Source organism: Primulina tabacum, chromosome 1 (assembly GCF_025594145.1).
Source record: "Primulina tabacum isolate GXHZ01 chromosome 1, ASM2559414v2, whole genome shotgun sequence".
Classification (NCBI taxonomy): Eukaryota; Viridiplantae; Streptophyta; class Magnoliopsida; order Lamiales; family Gesneriaceae; genus Primulina; species Primulina tabacum.
In genome coordinates, this window is record NC_134550.1 from 45552803 (window position 1) to 45560793 (window position 7991).

A 7991-nucleotide genomic window follows, 5' to 3' on the forward strand; every position below is an offset into this window, starting at 1 on the left:
GAGGAACAGATTCAAAATGCAACGGATACAATAATTGAGTCTCACTGTACGATCAAACTTCGCGCCTATAATTAGAGGATGAAGATCAGTGAAGACAAATATACAACACAAGAGAGAAAAGAAAAGGGCACGCTTCAAAGTCATATCAGCTTAAGAGAGAAGCATTTAGCCTAGTCGAGGAAACACTTAAACGTGTTATCAGCTTTAGATTAGAAGGATATTTCCCTTAGTGTGTGAGAACGCTTTCGGGTAGTTTTCAGAGATCAGTTCTCTCAAACACACACACACCACCACTCAAATACAGTCTTGCACAAAGACGTTAAACTTGTGTATGTAGTCTTTCTCACATAGACATTAAAGTAGTGTTGACTGGAAGGTGCTGCCTTCAGTCTTGTCTAGGAGTTTAGTTTAGGCAGTGCTGTAAGTCCTAGCTGGATGGGTTTGTACAAGTATTTGTATCGATCAAAGTCTTTTAGCAAATCCTACTCGAGGTGGTAGAAGGGATGACGTAGGAGCATTTGAAGTCTCCGAACATCCATAAACATATCTTGTGTTATTTCTGTTTAACTGCTTTTTTCTGTTCTTAATTGATTTGATCAGTTCAGTTCTGTCCATAACTGAACTGATATAATCCAGAACTGATCCCTAGCTATTTCCAGTCATTCAGTTACATAAGATATAAAATATATCAGTGTTTCTTAAGGAATGATTATTTCGAGTGTTTTTCCACTTGGTTTAATACCAAACTCGATCTAATTCATCGGTGTATATTTTCTTAGAACACGAGCTATTGCAGCTCTTGGGGAATGTTTTGTTTGAAGCACCACAAAGTGCTCTGCAAACGATCCTTCAATTGGTATCAGAGCTAGTTGTTCTAAGAAGGACATTTGAAAACTGATATTTTAAAACATATTTTAAAATGTTATTTAAAATAGATTTCAAAATCATCTTAAAAATTTATGCGTTTGTCATGAGAAGAGAGAAGGTTCTTAGCTCTGGAACTAACATCGTAGCTACTTCTCTCGACTCATTAACTTTGTTGTTTTAAGTAGCTTGTAGGATTTTGAGTTCAGTTGACAGCAGTTCAAATAAACTGCTCTCTAGACAAGATTTCAGTTGCAAGCCTACCAGTTCAACAGATCAACAGACGAAACCCAACTTCCAGCTGAAACTGATGAGTTAAGTGGAGCTTAATCATCAGCAGTACTGTCGCTCAATTGCCATATCAGATCAAATATAGATGATCAATGCGGTTCATCACCAGTTGAGTCCAGTTTGAGTCAGCTCGACCAGTTAGCCAGCACAGAGATCAAGTCCAAAGGCAAATTAGCCGATCTTCTCGAAAAAGAAACTCAAAATATTTGCAACATTCAAAGCATTCAAGGCGACCAGTTGTTAGCATATTCAGTTCTATTATGTGTAAATTAACTCATGTTTGATGTTATTTAAATTCTGCTAGTGAAGTAGCAATTTCCCTTACATTGGTTGTGTTAGATAAGTTTAAGTGCAAGTGTGTGAATGAACTTTGGGAAGTTTGCCAAAAGTTCCACATTGAAAAATGAGCCAATAGAATACTTCCTTATTAGTTCTGTGTTTGAGCTAGGGGTTTGGGCCCCAAGGGGTACCAGAAGTTTTTGGAAAGGGAGAGGATGCTGATAGGCTGGATCTCGGAAAAACAAGCGCGCCCGCTCGGCTCGGCCCAGCCTGGTTCGGTTCGGTGTGGTGTGGTTTCTTGACATATTAATCTTTTTGGACAAAGTTTATTTGAAATAATATTTTTGAAACTATCCGATGTTTGCACACTTCAGTCAGTGCTTAGTCCGAATCAGTGTTGTGCTTCAGTTCAAACAGTGCGTCTCGTGTGACTGTCTTTTGGTGTTGCACCGCGTCCCTTTGCATTAAACTGTGCGTCCTCTGCCTTGAAGGGTACGTCCCATGACTCATTGCAGAAAGAAGGTGTGTCTTCTGGATGTCTCACTTGGCTTATGAGTTCTCACTTTAAATAGTCCCTCTATATACATTTATAAGTCCTTCTTAATTTTTCGTGCATACATATTTTCGTTGCATTCTTTTCTTCCAAACTTGAAAGCTTCGGCATATATTTGTTCGCTGCCATCCAGATCTTGTAGTGCTGCAGTTTCTGGATTAGAGTTGTTGTATCTTGGGGAAGATTATAGCACGTGTATACGAGCAAATTCGTCTTGCGGAAAAAAGATTTTCCTTGCCTCAACTTGTATTGTTCTCTGTTCCAAAGATCATCGGGTAACATATTTACAATAATCGCAAGACGAATTCTTTTTGTTTCTTACTGATCTTCATTCTGTCGATATGTCGACTGCATCATTCGCTCCCGTGCCTACTGCCCCTGCTGCCCCTGCTCACAGTGAAAAGCCTCCGAAGTTCTCTGGTGCCGACTTCAAACGTTGGCAGTAGAAAATGCTATTCTATCTGACCACATTGAGCATGTCTCGGTTTCTGACAGATTCACCTCCTGTCATATATGAAGGCGATACAGACTCGCAACGAAGGAATGCTGTCGATGCATGGAACCACAGTGACTTCCTCTATCGCAACTATATATTAAACGGACTTGACGACATGCTTTACAGTGTCTATTGCTCTATCAAGATAGCCAAAGAATTGTGGGACTCATTGGAGAAAAAATACCAGATAGAAGATGCAGGAGTCAAGAAGTTCGTAGTTGGTAGATTTCTGGACTTCAAAATGGTGGACACCAAATCTGTAATAAGCCAGGTACAAGAAATTCAAATTATTATTCATGACTTATTAGCAGAGGGGATGGAAATCAATGAACCATTCCAAGTGGCGGCTATTATTGAGAAGTTGCCATCGATGTGGAAGGACTTCAAAAACTATCTTAAACACAAACGCAAGGAGTTAAAACTCGAAGATCTGATTGTCAGGCTTCGAATTGAGGAAGATATTTGGAACTCTAAGCCAAAACATACAAAAGGACAATGGAGGCCGAGGCCAAGGCCAATCTGACAGAATCAAGTACCAATCACAAGAGAAAGCGCCTCTGAATGAAAATAAGCAAGGGCAGGCCAAAAAATTCAAAGGAACATGCTACAACTGTGGCAAGCCGAATCATATGGCCAAGGAATGTCGTCTTCCGAAGAAAGACAACAAAAATCAGAAACCAAGGCAAACAAATGTCATCGAGGAAAGGCATGTGCCAATAGACCTATCAGAACTTGATCTATCTGCAGTTGTTTTTGAAACCAATTTGGTGGATAATCCAAGGGAATGGTGGGTAGATACCGGATCCACTAGTCACATCTGTGCTGACAAAGAAATGTTCTCATCCTAGCACTTCTGTAAGTGATAGAAAATTGTTTATGGGAAACTCTACGATGTCTGAGGTCGTAGGGATTGGCAAAGTGGTTTTGAAGATGACTTTCGGCAAAGAGATATCGTTGAAGAATGTGCTGGATGTGCCAGAAATTCGTAAGAACTTAGTTTCTGGATCCTTATTGAGTAAGGCTGGCTTTAAACTTGTGTTTGAATCGGACAAGTTTGTCCTAACGAAGAATAGTGTATTTGTAGGAAAATGGTACCAAGATAATGGTCTCTTTAATATGAATGTAATGAATGTTACCCGCCACGAGGCGAAGAATAAAGTTAATGATTCTGTTTACTTGTTTGAAAGTTCAAATTTATGACATGAAAGATTAGGACATGTTAACTTCAACACCTTACAAAGACTTGCAAATTTAAATGTAATACCTGCAAACACCTTACGGTCTCATGTGTCTATTTTGTGAGACGGATCTATAAGAAATCCACAAGATAAGTGTGAGATTTGTGTTGAAGCAAAGATGGCCTAAACTCCACTCCATTCTGTGACAAGAAATACTAAACCACTTGAATTAATTCACACTGACGTATGTGATTTAAAACTTGTGCAAACTCGAGGTGGGAAAAAGTATTTCATAACATTCATTGATGATTGCACAAGATTTTGTTACGTCTATATATTGAAAAGCAAGGATGAAGCTATAGAAGCTTTCAAAAATTATAAGAATGAGGTTGAGAATCAATTGAGTACAAAAATCAAAATGATTTGAAGTGATAGATGAGGAGAGTATGTCGCTCAATTTGAAGAATTTTGCACTAACTCTGGCATAATTCATCAAACTACTGCACCATACTCAACTCAATCAAATGGAGTTGCAAAACGTAAAAATAGTACTCTTAAGGAGATGATGAACACGTTGTTGATAAATTCTGGCTTACCTCAAAACCTGTGGGGGAAGCAATATTATCTGCAAACCACATTCTTAATAAAATACCACACAAAGGGAAAGATAAAACTCCATATGAATTATGGAAGGGTCGCAAACCATCTTACAAATATCTAAAAGTGTGGGGGTGTTTGGCTAAAGTTGAAATACATAAGCCAAAACAAGTTAAAATTGGACCCAAAATTGTTGACTGTATTTTTATTGAATATGCATATAATAGTAGTGCATTAGGTTTTTGGTTTATAAGTCAACAATTCCTGATATTAATGAAGGTACAATTATGGAATCAAGGAATGCAATATTCTTTGAAACCAACTTTCTTTGTAAGGAAAGAAAAGAAGGTTCTAACAAACGATATTGTGAATCTAATGTTGATTCCATAGAAATAACTGAAGAACCAAGACGTGGTAAGAGAGCTAGAGTTGAAAATTCCTTTGGTCCTGACTTTTTGACTTACATGTTAGATGATGAACCAATAACTATTCAAGAAGCTCTATCCAATCTAGAAGCTCCTTTCTGGAAAGAAGCAATAAATGATGAAATAGATTCCATCATGTATAATCATACTTGGGAGTTGATTGATCTCCCTCCGGGTTGTAAGTCTTTAGGATGCAAGTGGATTCTTAAAAGGAAATACAAAGAAGATGGATCTATAGATAAATACAAAGCTCGATTGGTAGCTAAAGGGTTCAAACAAAAGGAATGATATGACTTCTTTGACACATATTCTCCGGTCACTAGGATTACATCCATTCGTGTTCTCATAGCCATTGCTGCTTTGCATAACCTTGAGATTCATCAAATTGATGTAAAAACAGCCTTCTTGAATGGAGAATTAGAAGAAAAAATATATATGAAACAACCAGAGGGGTTTGTTGTACCCGGACAAGAAAAGAAGGCGTGTAAACTCGTCAAGTCACTATACGGACTTAAACAAGCACATAAGCAATGACATGAAAAATTTGACATTATAATGAAGTCAAATGGTTTCAAAATCAACGAATGTGATAAATGCGTTTATATTAAAGGTAATGCAAAAGCTTATGTTATTGTCTGCCTTTATGTAGACGACATGCTGATTATGAAAAGTAATCATGAGTTGATTATAAATACCAAGAATATGTTGAAAAAGTCTTTTGATATGAAAGACTTGGGGTTATGTGATATTATATTAGGGATTAAAATATCTAGAATACCTGATGGAATTATTTTATCACAAACTCACTATATTGAAAAGGTACTTGAAAGATTCAGTACCTTAAACAGTCGTCCTGCTAGAACACCTATAGATTTAGGCGTTCATTTAGCAAAGAATCGAGGAGAACCCATCTCGCAACTGGAATATGCAGGGATAATAGGTAGTCTAATGTACTTGACTAACTGTACTCGTCCAGATCTTGCATATTCAGTAAATAAGTAAGTAGGTTCACAAGTAATCTAAATAAGGATCATTGGAAAGCCTTAACAAGAGTGCTTGGATATTTAAAATATACATTGAACTATGGTTTGATATATATAAAATATCCTGCAGTTTTAGAAGAATGCTGTGATGCTAATTGGATATCTGACACAAAAGACTCCAAGTCCACTAATGGTTATGTATTCACAATAGGTGGAGGAGCAGTGTCATGGAAATCGTCTAAGCAAACATGTATAGCTCGATCTACTATGAAATCCGAGTTCATAGCCTTAGACAAAGCTGGGGAAGAAGCCGAATGGCTGAGAAACTTCCTAGAAGATATTCCTTGCTAGAATAAGCCAGTGCCTTCCATTGACATTCATTGTGATAGTCAATCAGCAATAGGAAGAGCACAGAGCAGCATGTACAATGGTAAGTCTCGACACATTCGACGGAGACATAACACCATAAGACAATTGATCTTGAACGGGGTTATTTCTGTTGAGTATGTGAAATCAAAGGAAAACCTAGCGGATCTGTTTACTAAAGGAATAAATAGAGATCAAATGTACAAACTGTTAAGAGAAATGGGCTTAAAACCCACAAAATAAATATTTATAGCGGTAACCCAACCTTGTGGAATGGAGATCCCATGACCTTGGTTCAATGGAAAAACTAAGTTTTAAATATTAGTTTGAGTACTTGGAATAAGTAAAGGCTCATTCCTACAAAATCCATGTAAAAAGGACCTGCAACAAGTCGTGAGGTTAAGCTTTCTTTTAATGATTCATATACCTAAGAGGTAGGGTATGGCATGATACTTTAGTTAGGAGATCACCTATATAAGTGAGAAGTAATGGCCGCTTCAATGGAAAAACACTTAAGAATCTAAGATATGGTCCAGGGCCGAAATGGACACAACATGAGAATAAGAATATGTTAGAATTACTATTGTGTAAATACTATTGACTTGGTTTACATAAACGGTTGACTAGTTCAAGACATCATGTCACTACTCAACTAGTAAATCCAATAGTATGTTACTAAGAAAGGTTCAAAGTCAAAACCTACCTATCCTGATCCAATAATAATTCATAAGAGCTTTCAAGTGAATCTGTATACATGCATTAATTTCATTCATATAGGGGATTGTTAGATAAGTTTAAGTGTAAGTGTGTGAATGAACTTTGGGAAGTGTGCCAAAAGTCCCACATTGGAAAATGTGCCAATAGAATACTTCCTTATTAGTTCTATGTTTAAGCTAGGGGTTTGGGCCCCAAGGGGTACCAGAAGTTTTTGGAAAGGGAGAGGACGCTGATAGGCTGGATCTCGGAAAAACACGCGCGTGCACGCTTGGCTCGGCCCGGTTTGGTTCGGTGCGGTGCGGTGTGGTTTCTTGACCATATTAATCTTTTTGGACAAAGTTTATTTGGAATAATATTTTCGAAACTATACGATGTTTGCACACTTCAGTCAGTGCTTAGTTCGAATCAGTGTGGTGCTTCAGTTCAAACAGTACGTCTCGTGTGACTGCCTTTTGGTGTTGCACCGCGTCCCTTTGCATTAAACTGTGCGTCCTCTGCCTTGAAGGGTGCGTCCCATGACTCATTGCAGAAAGGTGTGTCTTTTGGATGTATCAATTGGCTTATGCGTTTCTCACTTTAAATAGTCCCTCTACATGCATTCATAAGTTCTTAATACTTTTTCGTGCATGCATATTTTCGTTGCATTCTTTTCTTCCAAACTTGAAAGCTTCGGCATATCTTTGTTCGCTGCCATCCGGATCTTGTAGTGCTGCAGTTTCTGAATTAAAGTTTTTGTATCTTGGGGACGATTGCCATTTCGTATAGCACGTGAATACGTGCAAATTCGTCTTGCGGAAAAAGAATTTTTCATGCCTCAACTCGTATTGTTCTCTGTTCTAAAGATCATTGGGAAAAATATTTACAACAGGTTGATATGCACAGATGTATAATACAAGGGACGCTTATTTGATTAAATAAACATCTTGTTCATCCAGTTAGACTTTACATAACTGAACTGCTATTTTAAGATTTGTTGCCTAAAGTGCTTGATTGATACCAAAACTTCATTAATTGCATAAATGATTATATTTTTGAAGGGGAGTTTTTCATTCAGTTTTTGAAGGGGAGTGTTGTTTAGAATTATCTCTCGAACTGAAAAACTATTTTCAAATTATTTCATTCAGTTGTTGAGGGGGAGCATTTCTTTCTGCTATTCCTCGATCTGAAAAACTTTTCTTTGAAAGCTTTTCTTGATTCTCTTTTGGGAGAACTTATTTTAGCTTTAATTGCTCAAGTTTTGTG